This window comes from Coenobita brevimanus, chromosome 25 (assembly GCF_032717465.1).
Source record: "Coenobita brevimanus isolate Jiangsu-jjx chromosome 25, ASM3271746v2, whole genome shotgun sequence".
Classification (NCBI taxonomy): domain Eukaryota; kingdom Metazoa; phylum Arthropoda; class Malacostraca; order Decapoda; family Coenobitidae; genus Coenobita; species Coenobita brevimanus.
Window position 1 is genome coordinate 26,304,448 of NC_136978.1, and position 22,546 is coordinate 26,326,993.

Genomic DNA, 22,546 nt, shown 5'->3' on the forward strand with positions numbered 1-22,546 from the left:
GCTAGAGTGAAACTTTCACTTTCATTACTCCTAGTATATATACTCGTATTCTTATATTACTACTCATTTACATTTCTCTTTACATTCTCTATTTTATTTATATTATTTACATTTATATTTTATTTACATTATGTTATGCACTGTCACATGCAGTAGCTTATAAAACTATTTTCCATTGTTCAGTTATATTTACATTCATTGCTTTCACTTGTTTTTTACACATTATTTACACATTATTTACACTTCCACTTGCACTGTTTTAGAGTCACCAGAAAGATCGTAGTCATTGTCCATCATTATCATTGATATATTAACCAGTTCACGTTCCACAGCAGTCACTTAGCTCTTTACTCCTTTCCACACGAGGTTTTGTAGGGGTAGAGGTCACAGGGACCTTTGCATGGGGCCAAAAAGCGGCAGAATTGGACAGGCGCGAATCCGACGTGGTTTCACCTTGAAAGACGACAGTAAACTGAATGATGCTGCCTAGGGGCAGTGAAGGGCTGCCAGTGTCAGCATGGTGACAGCTGCTAATATATATAGACTATGAAATGATTGGCAGGAAATCTAGACAATACATAATAAATTAGGTAGTTCCAAGTGAATGTAAATATCATTTAGGTTTCTCCCTTCCTTTCATATATATATTTTTATTACGAGAATAAATTATATGGCATATTTCAAGGGGAAATTACTGGGGGAAATTAGCGAACGAGTGCACGTGAGGTGTTGTCAGGTGATAATTAGCTAATTCCAGGTGTATGGGACTATCACTTACCTTATTTCTTTTTTGTATATATTATTTTGTATAAGAATAGGACATAGGGCTTATTTCAATGGATGAAATCAGTGGAAAATTCCGGGGAAGATTTGCTTAGCGCAGAGTGGCCAGTCAGGTCAGAAGAGAGGGTAATAGAGGGGAGGTAGGGAGGGGAGTCAAGAACGGGAATAAATGGCTAAATTGTCAACAATGGATGAGAGTACAGATCAGATTAGGAGTGCTGACTAGTGTTGGACATTGGCAGTACTGATAGATGATACAAGCCACCACTTGTAAGCCTGAGAGAATTCAAAATAACACAGAATCACAAAAGTGACGCCCTGCGGTATGATCCATTGCGTCCGAGCATCACGAATGTGATGCCCCGCAATTAAGGGGTTAATGATCTCTTATCTGTCACCCACAATCCCGTCCACTCATATGCAGATGACTCAACACTACATAGTTCATTCACACTCAGACACCCATTTACAAAGTCTAATATCTCTTCCTCTCAACTCAGTACAGCCATCTCCATAAATCAAGACCTATCTACGATCAGTGAATGGGGACAAAATAACCTTGTCTCTTTTAATGCTAGTAAAACTAAATATATACAATTTACTAATAGACAGATAGTGCCAGATTCATACATTTCCTTCAGTGCTACTAATATTCCCATCTCCAAAAGTATTGAAATTCTTGGTGTCTCACTTAACAATGCCCTCAGCTGGAACTCTCATGTCAAATCACTTGCTAAAACGGCCTCAAAGAAACTTGGATTATTATATAGAGTCCGTAACTTCTTCGCTGATGAGCAGTCAGCTATAATTTATAAGAGTCATGTGCGCTCTCAGCTTGAATACTGCTCACCCTTGTGGAATGGATGTGGAGAGGTTGCATTAAAAGAACTAGACAAAATTCAGAACAAAGCTGTGAGAATTATTAACAACCCTGCCATTACAAATAAACTACCTCCTCTGCAAGTAAGAAGGAATGTTGCCTCCCTTGCATTATTTTACAGATTTTTTTTGGCAAATGCACAGACGAAGTTGCGTCCATGGTGCCACCTCTCCATGCCTTCCTTCGTGCTACGCAGGCATCTGGTAGTGCTCATGACTGGTATGTCACTCAACCATATTGTAGAACTTCTGCCTATCAGAATTCTTTCATTCCCCGTACTGCATCTCTCTGGAACTCGCTTACCCAGAGCTGTTTCCCTCCAAATTTCAACCCACAGTTGTTCAAGTCCAACTGTTACAGATATTTTATGAACAGAGGACACCAGTAATCTGGTGTATGAATTATTTTTTTTAATCATTTGTTTTTCCTTCCTCCGTTCTGTTAGTAAAATATATATATATATATATATATATATATATATATATATATATACACACCGTATATATGACGCCATAGGCATTTATTAAGGTTGGATGCCAGGCACTGCTTTTTAGGAAAATGTTACATATTATTACAATACATTTTAGTAAAGGTGGAGTCGCCTATACTGCTTCAGTGCGTGATATAATTATATTACATACTTTTTACTTATTGCAACACTAAATATTTCCTTGCGCGACTCATCCTGCTCACTGACCTTTAAGCTTCAGAGACGTCTGGTACTGGAGGGTATAATGATGATCATATCCAGTTCCTCTAATTTGATATGTCAGTCATAAGCTGAATAAAATGGTATGAGGACAGTAAACAAAAGAATGCAAGACAGAAAAAGAGAGTAGCCATAGCGAAGGCAACAGCGAATCAGATTAAATTGTCACAAGTTATTTCTTATTGCATATTATACATTAGTTATTATTCTATCATATTATATATTATTATACATGTATCTATCCCCTCGTAAATGTTCCCAACAGAGAAGTGAAAACATTCTCTTAACTACACTTCAAAGCAAAATATCTACTACTTCTGGGTCCTGCTTTCACAGTGCCTCACACATATTTAATGAAAGACGTAGTGTATACACTGAAATTGTTTACACAAAGGAAACAGTTTTGATGTGTAGGTTAAATTATCCTTTATTCACCCTTTGTCCATCAGCACATAAATTCATAATATTGACCCTTTCAGTATGATGTGTGTTTTTAATTTTTCTTGTTACCACTCAAGTTCTTTTAGATTACGAGAAACTTTTAAAATTGGAGGGTCCTGAAATATCCTTCATTTCCCCTTTTGTTACTCTCCTAAGCTGGATAAAATTAAAAGAATGGAAGTGGGAGTAATATGCAGAAAGATGTCATCGTAGTGGAAGGGGTGAACACCACTTTGTACTCCCAACAGGGGCACTTCACCGGAGTAGTTGGGGAAGTCGAGTCTGGAAAAGCAGACTTCTCCCTAAATTTGAACGTGATCCTACAGCGACACTTGACGATTGATTACACCAGGATGTACATCGCAGATCCCATGACCTTCGTAACACCTAAAAATCCTCCTGGGGCACCGTGGAGGAAGCTTGTAACCCCCTTCAGAGGTAAGGCTGCAACCTCAGTAAGAGTTTTATGATCTACTTTCATGAAAATCAGATTTTATAATCCAAGAAGGGACAAGAAAGTATTCTACATCTTCCTTTCCTTGTCCTTCCTCCCGTAAGTAGGTTTTGCTTTGCAGAAAGCTCAGCATACATGGAAAGATTTTACAATACAGTCTTCTTGAATTTCACCAGGCAGCATATCATAAGGTGTTAATGTATCTGGGTTCTGGATTCACGCACAGATAGGAAAGATGTCACTCACTTACTCATCTGGTACGAACACCGCAGCGGCACATCTCACTCACCTTCTTACTCCAACCACAAGAGATTCCTTCCCTCCACCTGGAAGTTTCCAGTCAGTGGCCCTTCTACCTTCTCCCTCTTCCCCCCCCCACCCTCCACTCACACAAAACTTCAGTAACTCTAGTCATGAGTATATAGCTCTCCTTGTTGTCTTCTCCACTCTAGATTAACTCTTTCAGAAATCACCCCATGAGCAGGATCAGACCTAGATAAGGGTGGAATGTGCCCATATAGCCACAGTTGTCATTCACGAATTGTGCAGGTAGAAGGTCTCTCCTCATTCTCATGGGGCAATCGCCTGTAATCCACCCAATCATAGCAACTATACCCCTTGATCCTGTGATGGCCTGCAAATAAAAAAATAAAAAAATAAAAATTGACGTGTCCATGTCTCACAGCTTTCTAGTTAGAAAAGGGACATCAGTGCCATGATGATGCTAATGTTCGTATTTGTACATGGGCCTAAGCTAGTAAAGTGTGCTTTGTGAGCGCATGATGACCAAGTGAGTGTCATGTTATCATATCACAATATCCCTATGTAATAAAATTATAGGCGGAATCTGTGATATTTAATTGCTAGAGTTGATGCCAAAAATAAGAGTGTTACAACGGAAAATATGTTTTATTTTGATTTTGTAACTGAGGCGTTCACCGATTAGAGCCAAGCACACCCTTGGAAAGCTCGAGATTCCAAGGAGTTAATTCCTACTCGTCTATGGGTGAATTTTTAGTTGATAAAAAATGTATTGAATGAATATATCACATGCAGGAGCAATTTCATCTCTACGTCACATAGGGAGTAGAGTTATTAGCTTCTGCTTAGCATGACAGTCGGGTCTGGCCAGGCCGGGACCGTCCGGGTCGGATCTGACCTGGTCGCCCATTTCCAAACGTAATTGAGAGTAAACGTCGCTCGTTCGGGTTGTTTGTTCACTCGTAATAACGACGATGCCAAATACTCGACCTGAGTAAGCTAGTGACACAGTAAATCAGACCGTGCCATGGGAGATATCACCATCAAATCTACTGCTGTTACTGATCACAAAAGAAGATAAATGAATATTTCCAAGACCCCTATTTCCTCACCACATGCCCGAACAGAGCGTAGTTCATCAAATACGCCAACATATACCTGGGCTATGGTCTAGGCCTCGTATACCTGTGACTGTGCCTCCTTGTGAAGTGTCTCCAAATCACTCAGAAGTGTCTCTGGAGACTCCTGTCGGAAAAGTCAAGGTCAGTAACCATAAAATTGCCAACTGATTCTCCACAGTGACCTCGACTCACAGATCAATCTAGAACCGAATCCATTTTCTCTTATGATGTAAAGAAAGAACCAGAGGCTAGAAGCGGGATAATGTTGTTCTTTCCAAGAAAAAAAAATTAACAAATGGGAACCAAACTTCACGAACTTTTCATTTAAAAAGACACGAGATAGCAAGAACACCCTTTCTTACTCCTGAACTTACAGGAAAGAAATCAAATGCTCCTCAGTTATGAGCCGGAAAATCCTTGTCAGGACCCCACAGCCTCGCAGGATTAGCCTACCCATACTGCCTCGCGATTTATTAAATAAAATGCCTTCTTGAGACTGGATTCATTAGGCCTCTGAAACTTTAGTAAATGGCTCTATTTTTACACCAAAAACACCTGATCAAGAAACTTGCCTGTCACACGAAGTATGATATCACTACTGTAATTACAGAAGTCACAATTGTCATCTCTTTCTTTCCAGAGAGGAACGATCAAACCTCAACCTCACTTCCGTCTTTGACAACTACTGTACCACATGCGTGCCACAAGCATCACCCACCCTACCACATTTCAAGCTAGTCGCTGTTTCCCTGAGTTTGGCTGACACAGAATTGTCGATTGATTGGATAACTGTAACTATTTGAATACGGTAAGAAGAAGCCATCGATGCAGGGCTGTGTCACATACAGTGCAGTGCCTCATAGTACTCGGCTCAAAGAATCCTATACTCACCCACCTCCAACACAATCCGTCTTTTTGCTGCTTGAACAGAGGTAACCTGGGAGGTGGGCCTGAAGTAGAACATCAGGGCATGGAAGCGACCCTCTATCCCGTCAGAAATATCCATGACAAACCTCTCCTTGTACCTTCTCACAAAACTGTTGTCCAACGATAAAGAAGTCTGTGCCGCTTCTGATCCCCAGCCAGTCTGACAGTATGACTTTCATCACTTGTAGTCAGCGTCCCTCATGAGGCAAAACCCCGCCTTGATCTCATGCACACTCCTAGACAATCATCAGTTACTGCTAGAGTAACATGTTTGAAGGTATCTTATTGTTCAGTGAGCCCTCGGCAACACTGACACCTCAGACCGATTCGAAACTGACACTGTATACTCATAAGCACATTCCTCATGTCAACGGCCATACCACGTTGAGTACACCGCTTCCCGTCCGATCAGCGAAGTTAAGCAACGCTGGGTCTGGTTAGTACTTGGATGGGTGACCGCCTGGGAACACCAGATGCTGTTGGCATCGCTACGTGTCAAGTGGGGTTGGTGGAGGATTAGTGCCCCTCCCTGTAAAACAATTAACTCTAAGCCCTTGGCCTCTCCGTCTGGGATACATGGCGTCTGGCAATGAATGAAGAAACATTCCTCATTCTTGATTACTAAAGATGGAACCGTTTTACATGTGATCTTGGAATTCTCCTTGTTTTGCTGTGCAGCCTCTGAATAAAAACAAGTCTGTACTCAGTAGGAAAGCACTCTACGCACTCTTGGAAACCATGATATCCTGAAGAATTCTCCATCTAGTATGTACAATGATGTGGTCACTCTCCGCAATCACTCTGGCATTTGAAAGGCCAGTGGTGATCTGGCTCCTTGAACCAGTGTGATCCATCTGGGATTTTGTGAAATCCAGAAGGAAAAACTAAAGTGAATCCCATGAGAGGCGCTGTTCCACAACTGAGTCAAGTCAGGTGTAAAACAACTCTTTCTGCCTAAGATTAGCCTGCCCACCTCCGCAGAAGCAAACACTGCAATAAGAGATATGAAGCCAAATTCCTTCTCCCTCACTGGTGTCATATGCACTAGCTGTGTTTGCACTCAGTGCTCATACATCAGTTTCACTGAACATGCGTCAGTATCATGTAAATGGCTTGTATATGGCTAAAGTGCAAAAAGTCTGACTGTGATTATCACAGTTATGCCATACAGGACATAAGTAAATCGTATATATGTAGTAGGAATAATAGTTGGACGTCTTATCTTCCACCTGAAAATGACAGTCGAAGTAGGTAAATGCAAATATATAAATGTATCTCACTGCAATTACGTGTTATCAGTTCCATATATGCACGTACTAATACCAAGCTGGAACTTGGGGCATGTAAATTTCACATACACTGGGTGATTCGTGCTGGCGATTCTCGTGTGCACTTTGTTTAAAGGGTCCTTTCCCCAGGAAGAACTTTCTGTATATATGCAGACAGTAGGCACGTGCCGAGGCCATTCTCAAACTTGTACGTGAAGCACATTATACGGCTTGCCAACCAGACTAACTTTGTCAACAGAATAAGCAAAGAGAGCAGAAATTACCACCGCAGCCATCCTAACGTGGACAACATTATGACAACCAGAGATATGTCATGTGAGACGTCACCGTAGGGAAATAAATATTGATTTTATGCTATGGATGTCATTACGGGCGAGCATGTGAAGCGAGCGAGCCAAGTTTGCTGTTCGAGTATGGGAAGAAAATTGTAATAAGTGGCCCGACCGGACCACCATGATTTTCAGAGGCAAATAATTTTTAACCTAATAAAACCAGGGATGCTGGGTCGATCATCTCAGTTTTGTATTTTGTGATTCACAAAACTGTTGTCGCACCGTAACGCTTTGCAATTTGAAGTAATAAAAAAGTTTATATCAAAGATGTTATGTTACAGCTGCGTTTTACTCTGCAGTGCTCGTGTTGGCGAAGAGTTCCCTTTCAGATTTTTTTTTTTTAGTTAGCATTTTTCGGTTTGTAAATTTAGTCATACAGTTACAAACCCTATACCAAGAGGGGTAGCAAAGGCTAAATTTTTACGTAGATGCATCAGAAATATGATAAGACTAAATAATAACCATTTCGATAAATTACGTCTCGTCATGGGGGAGGCGGCTATAACATACATAGGAAGTAAAATGTGGTATATTTGCATGGTAAGTGATATAAATGTCTGATTTTACTACGTTGTCAGACGTATGAATAAAGTATATATTCGGGATTTATAGGGGTTTTATATATTTATTTATTATAGGGGGAAGAGGGAGGGGGAGGCCGAGGATGAGATAGAGGGATGGCGTGGAGAAGTATATGTGAGAGGGGTGTTGAGCTACGAGCAGGGCAGTGAAATGGTGGGGGACAGGGCGACGCTGAAGCGATTTGTCTGTGGCCACCTCCTACGGGATTAAGGCGTCTGTCAATAGATAAATTGATTTTTTTTTTTTTTTTTTTGGTCAGTTGTGCTTGCTGGCGTTAGACATATGGCAGATTTTAGGAAAATTAAGGGTGGGGGGTTTGGGGGTGGGGGGGGGACGGTTGGCGGTTGGGGAGGGGAAGTTTGACTGTTACTAAGGGCCGTTTTCACACTCTTCCCTAACCTCCAGACCCGAACGTGTATAGGGCCGGAACCAAAGGCAATGGATTTCACAGTCGCTCCGAATGGCTTTCGGGAGCGCACTAACATGGAGACGTCTACCTGTGTTGATACGGTAGGGTCGGTAGTTCTGGTTGGCGAAAGCATGAAAGAAGTAACCTGGTAGAAGAAAAAGACACCCATCCCAGCACTTTAAATATGTTGAGAATATTTAGAAGTTAGAATGTAATGAATGTGGTAAATGGTATGGCTAGAACATCCACTTCACAAAATGCTTACTAATATTTTCAAGAGTGAAGAAAGAGAGAGGTATATGAGAAAGAGGTGTGTGAGTCGGGAGCGGGGCAGTGAAATTGAGGGGGACAGGGCGGCGTGGAGGCGATCTGTTTGTGGCCACCCCGAACGGGATTGAGGCATCTGGCAATAGATAGATAGAATGAAGAAATTCATATGAAGGCAGCAAAAAAAAAAAAAAAAACGAATAGGAGGCGTCATCGGAATGAAGAGCTAATTAACGGCAACCTCTCCACAAGCCCAATTGAAACTGGAAGTAAACTGAATCATGATGAATGCTAAATATTGTTAAAGAAAAAAACAAGGCTTAAGTAAAAATAACTATGGAGAAGTAACAAATGTAGAATAACATCTAAAGAGTGATAATGTGGTTTACTAAGATATAGTATTAGTACATGGACATTTTTTTTCCTAAATGGAGCGTGTTAGTTATTTCAACTATTACATCGGGCATCTGATATTACTGTAGACTTTATGAAAATACGCATTAGACAAAAATTCTCATATTTCTTTAGAGTCCGTTTGTTGTGAAGCCTCCACCAGTCAGTGACAAGCTAGTATTTGGGTACACAGCAGAAAGTCTCATAAAAGTACGCGAACATAATGTATTTTTGTTCTTTTTCAATATCAGGTGTGTTATCTCGGCAGTGTTACACTGGGTATCTAATACTGAAACATTAATGAAAATATGCTTCATATAATTATTACACTATGACTTTTGGGATCGTCTGCTGCGGAGGCTCCAGGCTTCCCAAGAATGTTCCAGTAATTTGTTTGGGGCGTCGCAAATGCTGTTCCCAGCAGAGGCATCTGATGTTTTTTTTTTTTTTTTTTAATGTGAGGAAGAAGGAACCAAAGGCTGAGAGCCTTATTGTTCCTTCCAAGAGAAAAATAAAATACCGGAGAGTGCCAAATTCAATTTCCGATCACTTCGAGATGCCTGGACACACTGCGTTTGAAAGACTGGAGATCATTGGAAGCAGGAAATACAGACAGAGGGAGACAGTTCCAGAGTTGACCTGTTGCATAAATGAAGGACTGGGAGTAACGATTAACACTTCCATTAGAGAGTTGGACAGAAAAGGTATGAGAGTTTGCTGCTAGACGGGTGCTACGCGCCAGTCATAGAGGTGGAGGAATGCGTGCAGACAGTTCAGAGGAGCAGTGACCATTGAAGTAGCGATTGAAAAGAGATAAATATGCAACAGTGTGACGAAGAGACAAAGGTTGAAGGGAGTCAGTAAGAGGAGGAGAGTTAATGAGGCGAAAAGCCTTTGACACTACCCTATTGAGAAGAGCTGTATGTGGGGAGTCTCCCCACACATGAGAGCTGTACTCCACACAGGGGTGGATAAAACCCCTGTATAGAGCCAACAATGGTGCAGGGGTAAAGAAGGAATGGAGTCGCCATAGAACACCTAATCTCTTGGAAGCAGATTTTACAATAGATGTAATATGATCTTTCCAAGACAAGTCCCGAGTAAATGAAACCCCAAGCATGTTCAAGGATGATGCAGGATTAAGCTGAATATTATTAAACATTAGTGGGTATACCTGTGGAAGATTTTGTCGGGTTGATAGGTGTAAAAAACTGAATCCTTGATGCATTAAAAACAACCAGATTATTATTACCCTAGTCAGAGATACAAACCAAGTCAGACATTAGGTGTGCCATAGCCTCATCCCTTGTTTGTTGAAGTAAATGCTGAGATGGACGTTGCGGGAACCGAATGGAAAGGTAAAGGGTGGAGTCATCAGCGTATGAGTGGATAGGTTAGATGTACAGTTTAGAAGGTCATTGATGAATAAAAGGAAGAGAGTTGGTGACAAGACAGAGCCCTGAGGAACACCACTGTTGATAGATCTAGGAGAAGAACGATGGCCGTCTACAACATAGGCTACAGAAGGACCAGAAAGGAAGCAAGAGATGAAGGCACCGATAGAAGGATAGAAATCGTAAGAGGGCAGTTTGGAAATTAAAGATTCATGCCAGACTCGATCGAAAGCCTTTGAGATGTCAAGTGCAATGGCAAAGCTTTCGCCAAAGTCCCGAAAGGAGGATGACCAGGAGTCTGAAAGGTAGGTGAGAAGATCGCCAATGGAGCGTCCCTGACGGAACCCATACTGACGATCAGAGAGAAGGTTGTGATAGGATAGACACTTTAAAATTTTTCTATTAAGAAATGACTTGAAAACTTTTGAGATACAGGATGTTAACGCAATTGGACGATAGTTAGAGGGTTGGAAATGGTCACCCTTCTTTGGGACTGGCTGAATGAGAACTAACTTCCAGCAAGAAGGAAAGGTACAAGTTGAAACACAAAGGCAAAAGAGTTTGCCTAGGAAGGGTGTAAGAACAGAAGCAAAGTACTCGAGAACAACAGGAGGGACTCCATCAGGCCCATATGCCTTATTCGTGTTGAGGCCTGTGATGGCAGAAAATACATCAGCTGATGACATTTTAATGTCAGCCATGAGGAAGTCAGAGGGGGGAAGTGATGGAGGAACAGCACCGGAATCATCTAAGGTGGAATTGGAGGAGAAAGTTTCAGTGAAGAGATCTGCTTTATCAGTAGAAGAAATAGCTACAGAGCCATCAGAGTAGAAAAGAGGAGGGAAGGATGATGAGGTAAAGTTGTTAGAAAGGTTTCTGGCAAGATGCCAGAAGAAGCAGGGAGAATTCGAGTTGGAGAGTTGAGAGCATTTAGTACGGATGAAATTATTTTTAGCAGAGCAAAGAACAGAGTTAGCACGATTCCGGGCAGAAACATATAAAAGTTGTGATTCAGGGGTGGGTTGGCTCCGGTACCTTTTATAGGCCCTCTCCTTGTTGCGGACAGCATTAGAACAAGTGTCATTAAACCAAAGCTTTCTTGCATTAGTCAGAGGATATGAGAAAGGAATGTATGCTTCCATGCCCTAGAGAATAACCTCCGTAATGCGCGGGGCACACTCAGATGGCTCCCGGCCATGGAAGCAATAATCATTACTGGGAAAATCAATGAACTACTGCCTGAGGGCCTCCCAATCCGCAGCTCCAAAGTGCCACAGACGACATTTCTTTGGAATGTCCACAGGCCATACCGGAGCGATAGGACATGTTAAGGTGATAAGGTTTTGATCGGAGGAGCCCAACGGAGAGAAACAATTACTATTGTAAGCAGAAGGATTAGTTATAAGGAGGAGGTCAAGTATGTTGGAGCTCTCTAAAAGGTGGTCAGCGATACAGGTAGGGTGCTGTACAAGCTGCTGTAGGTCATTAAGGATAGAAAAGGTGTAAGCTTGTTCACCAGGTGGATCAGTGAAAGAAGAGAGCCAAAGGTGGTGGTGAACATTGAAATCTCCTAGAATGCAGGTTTCAGAGAAAGGGGAAATGGATAGAATGTGTTCCATTGTAGAAGTAAGATAATGAAAGAATTTTTGATGGTCAGTAGAATTAGGAGGCTGGTTGGCGACGACTGTGAAAACGAAAATGTGTGGTCAGAGGTCAGTAGGCTGTTGGGGACTGCATTGGGGACAACTGTGAAAACGGCCCTAAGTGATTCACCTAGCCTAAAGGAAGAGTTGCAGCACGACGATGACAGAAAAAATAATTTTGTCACTATGAGTGAAAATCGGGGTGTTGGGGGGGAAGAGGGGACTGTGAGGGGTGGGGGGGGGGTTGATAAGTGTGTTTGAATGTTACCCCATGATTCTTCTACCCTAAAGTAAAACTTTTAGCATGAAAATGGAAAACACCAAATTTGAGTGAATTCTGGCCCATGGAGGTGTGGTCAACCCTGTCCAGGACATATTGCATTTGAAAAATTAAGATCTAATACAGAAGAAATCATGGAAAACAAAAATACTAAAGACTTGAGCGCTGAAACTGCCACTTGAAGAAAATTAGAGAAACGAGATAAAAAGACTCATATTCTTTTCACTTAACATGTGAGAATCATTGGCGTTTCCGTGCGGTTGAGGGTTATTCTGTTGCATTATCTGCCACGATCATTGGTCACATCGTCACCACTTGCACCATTAGTATAACTCGGAAACTGCAACTAATGTTAGATATTTTAAAAATGAAAATCGGGACTAAGACGACATACAGCATGAGCATTTTATTAATCGTCCATTACATCCTAACCAGACGCAAAACAGTCTGGAATCTTTATTTGCCCACGAGTTGTGTGGAGTACTACAGGCATGTCTTGGATGACCATGGCTTCCTTCGCAGAAGCAGTAAGTTAAATCGTGCTGTGCAACTCGCCATCACATGCAAGACCAAGGGAGCCAGATGTTGTAGGTGATGATGTTTGACAGCTTGTATACAACATCATTTGACCAAGTGGAGGTGCCTTCTGAACTACCGCAACAAGTATAAGGAGACAACTCCAGAAAAGCCAGTAGACTCCCAATCTGCTCATTATCTTCGACTGGTAACACAGAATCTCCCTTGTGACCTTGAGAGGACATTATGAGATGTTATTGCTACAATCACGACCTACAGACTAACACTGACTTCCTTCTAGAGATATCGTGAAAAGCAGAGTTCATAAGAGAAGATTCACGTGCATGCTGTATGGGTGTAAACATTGGACATTATACATTGATTGGTGATGATTTCTCTCTCTCTCTCTGTCTGTCTCTCTCTCTCTCTCTCTCTCTCTCTCTCTCTCTCTCTCTCTTCAAGTAGCAGGAAGGGCTAATGTTCTCTAGCGCTTGATTTTCCAAACACAGCTTATGAAGGAAAGGGCATCATTTATGTATGCACTTACTGATGACAAAGACGTTCTTCATACTCACCTCAACTCTACATGGAACTTCATGATCAAAGTTTAAATTCTAATGGGGGGTTGGTATGGAATCATGCTCACCATCGTCCAAACTGCTGAGAAGTAGGTAAGAAGTCAGACAGCGTCTTGGCATCCATTCACTGACCGACTGTGACGCTTTTTCTTTTCCATTTAGCGAGGTGACTGTGCCTGCATTCAAGAAGTCACGGATGCCGACTCTTCATATGCTGTACAGTGTTTTGGAAGGTGAGGTTGGACAGAAGTAGAGATGAAGGAGGTGTGAGATGATTTTTTTTTTTTCTGTACACTCTATGGCATGAGGATGCAAGCGGCAAGGTAATTTACTCAGTAAGCCTCCTTACATTAAAGCATAGCCCCTGATAGACCTCTGGTATGGGCAGCAGTCAAGCACCGTATCCATCCTCCTCGGATCACCAGTTTCGATTTGGAAATCACGAATCGTGTACAGCTACTATTACGGGAACTGGAGGTAGGTGGGGGCACCCATCATCTACTCACTTGGCGTAGTACTGCCTGCTTCTTCCTTCATGTCTATCACTCTTTTTCTGTGTCTCTCCTCTTATCCTATCTCTTCCATCCTTGCTGTCACTGTTTGTTACGCTTCTTTCCACGTCAGATGAGAAACGAGCCAGACAGGGGCCCACCCAGGAATATTTTTTGGGAGGGGGGGGGGCATAAAACAGAAAATTGTGGCTAGAAAAAAAAATCTAATGCAAGTCACTTTTATTTACTTCGTTTCTTACAAGGAAGAAAATTTTGGGGGGCGGGGGCCATGGCCCCCTTGGCCCCCCCCCCCTGGGTGCGCCCCTGAAGCCAGATTGTTTCCTGTAACTAATGCAACTATTTACAACGTTGGGTGGTCATCACGTAGCCAGATAATGGGGTGAAGTGGAGCCTAGTGTGGTCATCCTGTTAACCGGGTGGAGACACAAATGCGGCATCCATCCAGGAGCTAAACCACACTATTACCCTCGCCTCGCTGTGTCGTGGTGCTGTCAGCTGCACGGGACGGCCCTGCAGGGACGATTGGTAGCCTGTGGTTGATGGGTTTGCTCGATCAGACAGACTGTGGTAGCACAACAACAACAACTACTGGAACTTAGGCGCTTCCCAAGCTGACAGATGTTAACTGCCAATGCAGAGTTTAGGAAAAGGCATGTGTACAAGTTAAATGCAGCTGCCACAAGACCAGTCTGCCCTGCTTACTTTACTGACACTGCGTTTTGTCTGAGGAGGGTCACAATCCTCTAACCAATTCCAGTAAAGAACAGCATCATTCACTTTGGGAGGAGGAGGAAGAGGAGGGGGAGGAGGGAGGAGGAGGAGGAGGAGGAGGAGGAGAAGAAGAAGAAGAAGAAGAAGAAGAGAAAGAAGTTATGGACGAAGAAGCAAAGTTGTAAAGAAAAAGAAGAGCGGTTAGAAAATAAGGAAGAATTAAGCCAATATAGTGGGCTAAAATGATGTGCATTTAATACTGTGATCAATACATTATTGGTCCCTCATATGTAACTTTTCTATTGCTGACTGAGCACTGTAATTTGTACTATTTACTTCACACAGTCGCATGTAATTTATTGTGAATGGAAAATAAATGTCAGTTTACATCATTGGAATTTTCGTTTTCATTCTAATCAAGGAAGAAATATCAGACATTAAGCCTACATTAGATACCTCTAACAACTGGAAAACAATGTTTTGTTACGCCCATAATCTGTGGTTGTTTTCCATTTTCGCCTGCTTCTCTTGGTATCCATGCTGCATTCCCGCTACTAAGCGTTATCAAAACGTAATATTAACATTACCAGTAAGTGAGTCATATCCAAACACTCCTCTTTAGATACAAGAATTTTCCTTTTAGCATGCACAGGTTAAAAGTTACGTCCATTATTCTACCTCACCTATACTGGGCGACAAGCATCGTGGATATTTGCCTATTATGTGCGAGTTCCAAACTTGTCAAGAAAATGTCTGATCCCACATCTACCACTGGATTACCTACCTCTATCTCCATTTTACACCAAACTGTGACAATAAATCCATTTTCATACAAGAAATACAAACACTGTTCTTTTCAGCTGATGTGTGGGTGATAGTGGTGGTGTTCCTGTGTGGTGGAGTGTTGTCCTACTTCATCATTTATCACGCCTACGCATCTCTCACCAACTCACATCGCAGCTCCTCCCATGTTGTTATGCACGTCTTAGCGTCCTTTGTCAGACAGTCACTGGAGCGTCTTCCTCTGTTCTTCTCAGGCAGGGTATGATAAACATGTCGGTAGTTTGGTGGCACGTAGGGCCATATTTTCAGTGGTCTTGATGGGCTCATAGTACCATTTCCATTGTGATTTCAATTGTACTGAACACCTTAGCTTCTAATAGCACGGGGTATGTTACTGATGCAAGCTGTCAGCATCAAGCAATGATGCAATGAAGATACGAAGTCTGTCAAAAAAGAAACCGAGCTCTTTAAATAGTGCACCCCAACTAGCCGACGTAGCATGATTGCGACGGGAGAGCTATGTAGCAGCGACGTTGACCTTCAGTCTAACACTAGCCACATCACACCACGTCGTTTAGCTATCGGGATACACGCACTTGAGCGAACGTGTGTTTAGTTCACTTGGCAAATTTTCGATCTCTTTTATCGTTTGAAATTGGCAACCTTTCAATGTGGCGTTCAACTTTGGGAACAAAAAAAAAAAAAAAAAAAAGTCCTTCTCCTTCTCATATCTTTTGAGTGATGCAAAAAAAAACTTGGTTTAATCACGCATCTTCAAATGCAGTACCGACAAAAGGTATCACAACAAACCCACCTCGGAATCTCAACTTTTTATGTTTCTGTCTAGAATCATGCTAAGTCTGTTCTTCGCTCTGCTAGGAGTAATTTCATCTGTACTAATTGTTCTGAACTCTCCTGCTCGAATTCTCCCCGCTTCTTCTGGCACCTTGCCAAAAACTTTTCTAACAACTTTATCTCATCGTCCTTCCCTCCTGTTTTCCACTCTGATGGCTCTGTAGCTATAACTTCTACTGATAAAATAGAAGTCATTGCTCAGACTTTCTCCTCTAATTCCACCTTAGACGATTCATGTGCTGTCCCTCCATCTCTTCCCCCCTCTGACTGCCTTATGGCTGACATTAAAAGTCTTCAGTTTATGTATTTTCTGCTATCATTGACTTCAACACTAACAAGTCATACGGGTCTGATGGGGTCCTTCCTGTTGTCCTCAAGAACTGTGCTTCTGTGCTTACATTCTGCTTAGGTAAACTCTGTTGCTTTTGTCTACCAACTTGCACCTTTCCTTCCTGCAGGAAATCTTTTTCTTTTTTTTTTAATGCGAGGAAGAAGGAACCAAAGGCTGAGCCCGCAAAACAGTTACTTCCAAGAAAAAACAAAAACAGTACAAAAGGGAGTCAAATTAAAGATCCGTTCATTTCGAGATCCGTGGACACACTGCGTTTGAAAGACTGGAAATCATAGGAAGCAGGAAATACAGACAGAGGGAGACAGTTCCAGGGCTGACCTATTGCATAAATGAAGGACTGGGAGTAATGGTTAACTCTTGCATTAGAGAGTTGGACAGAAAAGGGATGAGAGTTTGCTGCTAGACGAGTGCTACACACCCGTCGTAGAGGTGAAGGGATGCAAGCAGACAGTTCAGAGGAGCAGTGACCATTGAAGTAGCGATAGAAAAGAGATAAAGATGCAACAGTGTGGCGAAGAGACAGAGTTGGAAGGGAGCCAGTAAGAGGAGGAGAGTTAATGAGACGAAAAGCCTTTGACTCCACCGTATTAAAAAAAGCTGCATGTGGGGAGCCTTCCCACACATGAGAGTTGTAGTCTAAATAGGGGCGAATAAAACCCATATATAAAGTCAACAACTGTGCAGGGGTGAAGAAGGCACGGAGTCGGCTTAGCACACCTAATCTCTTGGAAGCAGATTTTACGAGAGATGCAATATGATCTTTCCAAGATAAGTCCCGAGTGAATGAAACCCCAAGCATGTTCAAGGATGACGCAGGATAGAGCTGGAAATTATTACACATTAGTGGGTACTCCTGTGGTAGATTTTGACGGGTTGATGGGTGTAAAAACTGAATCTTTGATGCATTAAAAACATGACTGTTTTTACCCCAGAGATACTAGCCTAGATACGAGCCTAGTCAGACATTAGGTGTGCCATATCCTCATCCCTTGTTTGTTGAAGTTACTGCTGAGATGAACGTTGCGGAAACTGAATGGAAAGGTGAAGGGTGAAATCATCAGCATATGAGTGGATAATGTTCGATGTGCAGCTTAGATCATCGATGGATAAAAGATAAAAAGTTGGTGATGGGACCCAGCCCTTAGGAACACCACTGTTGATAGATCTAGAAGAAGGACAGCCGTCTACAACAGCAGCTATAGAACGACCAGAAAGGATGCTATAGATGAAGGCACAAGTAGTAGGATAAAAACTGTAAGAGGGCAATATGGAAATTATGATTTATACCAGACTCGATCGAAAGCCTTTGAGATGTCAAGTACAATGGTAAACTTTTTGCCAAAGTCTCGAAACGAGGATGACCAAGAGTTTGAAAGGTAGGTGAGAAGATCGCCAGTGGAGCATCCCTGCCGGATCCCATATTGACGATCTGAAAAAAGGCTGTGATAGGAAAGATGCTTTAAAATTTTTCTGTTAAGAATAGACTCGAAAACTTTTGATACACAGGATGTTAAAGCAATTGGACGATAGTTAGAGCGTTGGGAATGGTCCCCCTTCTTTGGGACTGGCTGATTATGAGCTAACTTCCAGCAAGAAGGAAAGATACAAGTGGAAAGACAAAGGCAAAAAGTTTACCTAGGCAGGGAGTAAGCACAGAAGCACAGTTCTTGAGGACAACAGGAGGGACTCCATCAGGCCCATATGCTTTGTTAGTATTGAGGCCAGTGACAGCAGAAAATACATCAGCTGATGAAATTGTATTGTCAGCCATGAGGAAGTCAGAGGGGGGAAGTGATGGAGGAACAGCACCGGAATCGCCTAAGGTGGAACTGGAGGGAAAAGTCTGAGTGAAGAGATTTGCTTTATCAGTAGAAAAATTGCTACAGAGACATCAGAGTAGAAAAGAGGAGGGCAGGATGATGAGGTAAAATTGTTTGAAAGGTTTTTGACAAGGTGACAGAAGGAGAGGGAAAAATTCAAGTTGGAGAGTTAAGAGCATTTAGTACAGATGAAATAACTTTTAGGAGAGCGAAGAACAGAGCACAATTCCGGGCAGAAACATAAAAAAAGATGCGATTCAGGGGTGGGTTGGCTCTGGTACCATTTATAGCCTCTCTCCTTGTTGTGGACTGCATTAGAAGATGCGTGATTAAACCAAGGCTTTCTTGTAGTAGTCAAAGGATATGAAAAAGGAGTGTATGATTCTGTGCCCGAGAGAATAACCTCCGTAATGAGCAAGGCACACTCAGATGGCTCCTGGCAATGGAAGCAATAATCATTCCTGAGAAAAATGTTTTTTGGAGGGTCCACAGGCCGTACCGGAGCGATAGGACAGGTTAAGGTAATCAAATTATGACCGGAGGAGCCCAACAAAAAGAAAAACTTAACAGTGTAAGCAGAAGGATTATTTGTAAGGGAAGAGGTCAAGTATGTTGGAGCTCTCTCCAAGGCTGTCAGAGATACGGGTAGGGTGCTGTAGAAGCTGCTCTAGGTCATTAAGGATAGAAAAGATGTAGGTTTGTTCACCAGGGGGATCAGTGGAAGGAGAGGAGAGCCAAAGGTGGTGGTGAACATTGAAATCTAGAATGAAGATTTCAGAGAAAGGGGAAATGGATAGAATGTGTACCATCATAAAAATAAGATAGTCGAAGATTTTTTCATAGTCAGTAGAATTAGGAGATAAGTAAACAGCGCAGATATACTTAGTCAGAGACTGACAGGAGAGCCGAAGTCAGAGAGTAGAGAAGTCAGAAGAATTAAGTTCAGGGACATGAGGGCAAGATGGGTCGTTGCATACATATACACAAGAGCCACCTTTGGCTCTGAAATAAGTATAGAGAGAGTAGGAGAATACAGAAAAGAGTTTGCTGTCAGTTGCCTCAGACAGCTGAGTATCTGTTAAAGAGAGAAGGTGGGGTTTAGAGGAGGAGGGGTCGTGTTCAACAGAGAGAAAGTTAGAGGAAAGGCCGCGAAGGTTGCAGAAATAAAGAAGTGAGTCAGACAGTGGTTCCAGGCTCTCATTCAGCCTGTCCCAAAGATGGGTGACCATACCCTGCCCTCTAACTATCGCCCAGTTGCCCTACCCTGTATTTCAAAAGATATTCAGTCGATTCTTTAAAAAAAATATTTAAAAGCATTTTTCCTATCACAACGTTCTTTCCCATCGTCGGTATGGGTTCCACCAGGGACGCTTCAATGATGATCTTCTCACCTTCCTGTCAGACTCCTGGTCATCTTCCTTTGGGGACTTTGGCGAAAGCTTTGCCATCGCACTTGACATTTCAGACACTTTCAGTCGAGTCTGGCATAAATCTTTAATTTCCAAACTACCTTCTTACGGTTTCTATCCTTCTATCTGTGCCTTTATCTCTAGCTTCCTTTTGGTCGTTCCACAGCTGCTGTTGTAGACGGCCACTGTTCCTCTCCAATAGCTATCAATAGTGGTGTTCCTCAGGGCTCTGTCCTCTCACCATGTCTTTTACTTTTATTCATCAATGACTTTCTAAGCTGCACATCTAACTCTATCTACTGATATGCTGATGGCTCTACCCTTCACCTTTCCATTCGCTTCCCGCAGTGTCCGTCTTATCAGTTGCTTCAACAACAAGGGGTGATGCTATGGCACATCTAATGTCTGATTTGGTTCATATCTCTGATTGGGGTAAAAAATAACCATTTTGTTTTTAATGCATCAAAAACTCAGTTCTTTCATTTATGAACCCAACATAATCGTCAACAGGAGTGTCCTCTAATTTTTAACAATATCTAGCTCAATCCTGCATCATCTTTAAACATATTCGGGGTTTTAATCTCTCGGGATTTATCTTAGAAAGAACATAGTTATTACATCTCTTGTAAAAGCTGCTTCCAAGAGTTTGGGTGTGCCAACCGACTCTGTACCTTGTTTACCCGAGCACAGTTGTTGACTTTATACACAGGTTTTAATTGACCCTGTGTAGAGTACAACTCTCATGTGTGGGGAGGCTGCCTTCACACAGCTCTTTTCAATAGGGTGGAACCAAAGGCTTTTCGTCTCATTAACTCTCCTCCTGTTATTGGCTCCCCTCAACCTCTGTCTCTTCGCTGCACTGTTGCTTCTTTATCTCTTTTCTATCACTATTTCAATTGTCACTGATCTTCTGAACTGTCTGCTGGCATCCCTCCACCTCTACTACGGTTGTGTAGCACCCGCCTAGCAACAAATTCTAATCCTTTTTCTGTCCACCTCTCTAATACAAGAGTTAACCGCTACTCCCAGTCCTTCATATATGCAACAGGTCATCTCTGGAACTGTCTCCCACTGTCCGTTTTTCCTACTGCCTACGATCTCCAGTCTTTCAAACACAGTGTATCCGGGCATCTCGAAATGAATGAATCTTGAATTTGGATCTCTTTTATCTTGTTTGTATTTTTTCTTGGAAGGAGCAATTTGCTGGCCCCTGGCCTTTAGTTTCTTGTTCCTTGCATAAAAAAAAAAAAAGGAGAGCAGGACGGCTGGGAGATGGTAGTCGTCTCGTCTTTCGCCAAAAAGTCACGGATAAGGAACGACACATGAACAGTTACATTGTTATGGTGCAATGTTTTGTTTGTCCACGCCCCAGGCCTCCTCCTTCGCACTGCCACCCTCAGACGCGTCAGGACGTTCAAGTAAACTCTTTACTGACTCTCTGCTCCTGTGGTAAAAACTCATGTTAAACAGCGCCCTTCCAATAGAAAAAGGCAGTCAACACCACCTTCACATTTGGTCGACTCTGACTTTTTTTCTTTTTTTTCGGTGATGATGGTCCTGCCCACAGAGGGGACTGCCATTTTGTTTCGACATCGTAACCGTACACCCACGTACAAATTTTCCCAATCTGAAACCGAAGTTCATGCAAAAACGTTGCTCTTCAGTATCTTTCACTGTTCAACTTGCAACAAATCGCCATGTGCATTAAACACGTACACTCAAGCGCGTGTATCTCTATGACCAAGTGACGTGGCGTGGTGCGGCTAATGTTAGGCTAAAGCTCAAAGTCGCCGCCAACAAAGCTTCCGTCGCGATCACGTTATGCCGGCTCGTTGTCGTGCTATTTAAAAGGTTCGGTTTCTTTTTGGATAGACCTCATATCCATGAGAATGCTAAGGTATAATATGCCAAATGAATCGTTGCGGAGGAGTTCTTACAGAAATTCTATGCCACCAGTAATATAGTCTCTGTTCTCTGTATCTGTTCTCTGGTGTTCGAATTCTTGGACACAATTTGCTTTCCCTCTTGTCTCTGTGGATTTAATAATGATTTGCATTTATCTTCAGTTGTTCTGTGTGCATTCTAAAAGAGTAGCACTTAGAAATTAAATATCTCTTATTGACCCATGTGAAGTCGGAGTTAAATCCTCTTATTCACACATAGAAATAAAATAGGGACCATCTTTGCAGCACGATGGTTGCTTGTTGTTAGTGTGTGGGAATGTCTGGGTGAGTTCTTTTGCCAGTCGAGCTTAGTCAGATGGATGAACAAGATTGATTCCATCCTTGTTACAGTTCACACAGGAGTTCAGCTAGGGACATAGCCTTTACATTCTGTTTTTGAGGATCGTGTTCCATGGCAAGATTGTGGCTTAAAAATGACTGGACAGCACAGCCAGCACACATCTAGAAAAGATGGAGTAAGACTCCTGGGCTAATCAGAATGGTTGGCTCATTTTGTTTCCCCTTGTTCCAGCTCATGCGGCAGCTCAATTAGGTATCGTCACATAAAGTTTAACTGTTGCTGGCCGCACTGTAGAGGAAGAAAAAAACCTGGTGGGAAAAAAAATACATTCATGGCCAGTGTGCAGTTGATATCTATCAGTTTAAGCTCCCTTTTCCTTTATTTTTAATCTGAAAAAGAAAACCTCTTATCATGTACAGTCTAGACACTACCCAGAAACTTAACTGTAAGCTATACTTACAAGCCGATGTGCTTGCCTTTCAGGCGATTTATACCACAGCACAATCAGTAACACTGTTTGTACCTTCATAGGTATCAATTGTCGCCTGAAGGGACACTGACTTTTCCTTCCATACACTTCTCAACACATCTAATTCTATGT

At 42.3% G+C, this 22,546-nt stretch overlaps 1 non-coding gene across 1 annotated transcript; it reads left to right on the forward strand.

The window, feature by feature from the left end:
• The first annotated feature begins 5,942 nt into the window (after nt 1–5,942).
• LOC145393891 (5S ribosomal RNA) lies at nt 5,943–6,061 on the forward strand. The gene has a single exon (XR_013896262.1). It is a non-coding gene; the product is annotated as a 5S ribosomal RNA (ribosomal RNA).
• Nucleotides 6,062–22,546: the final 16,485 nt, after the last annotated feature.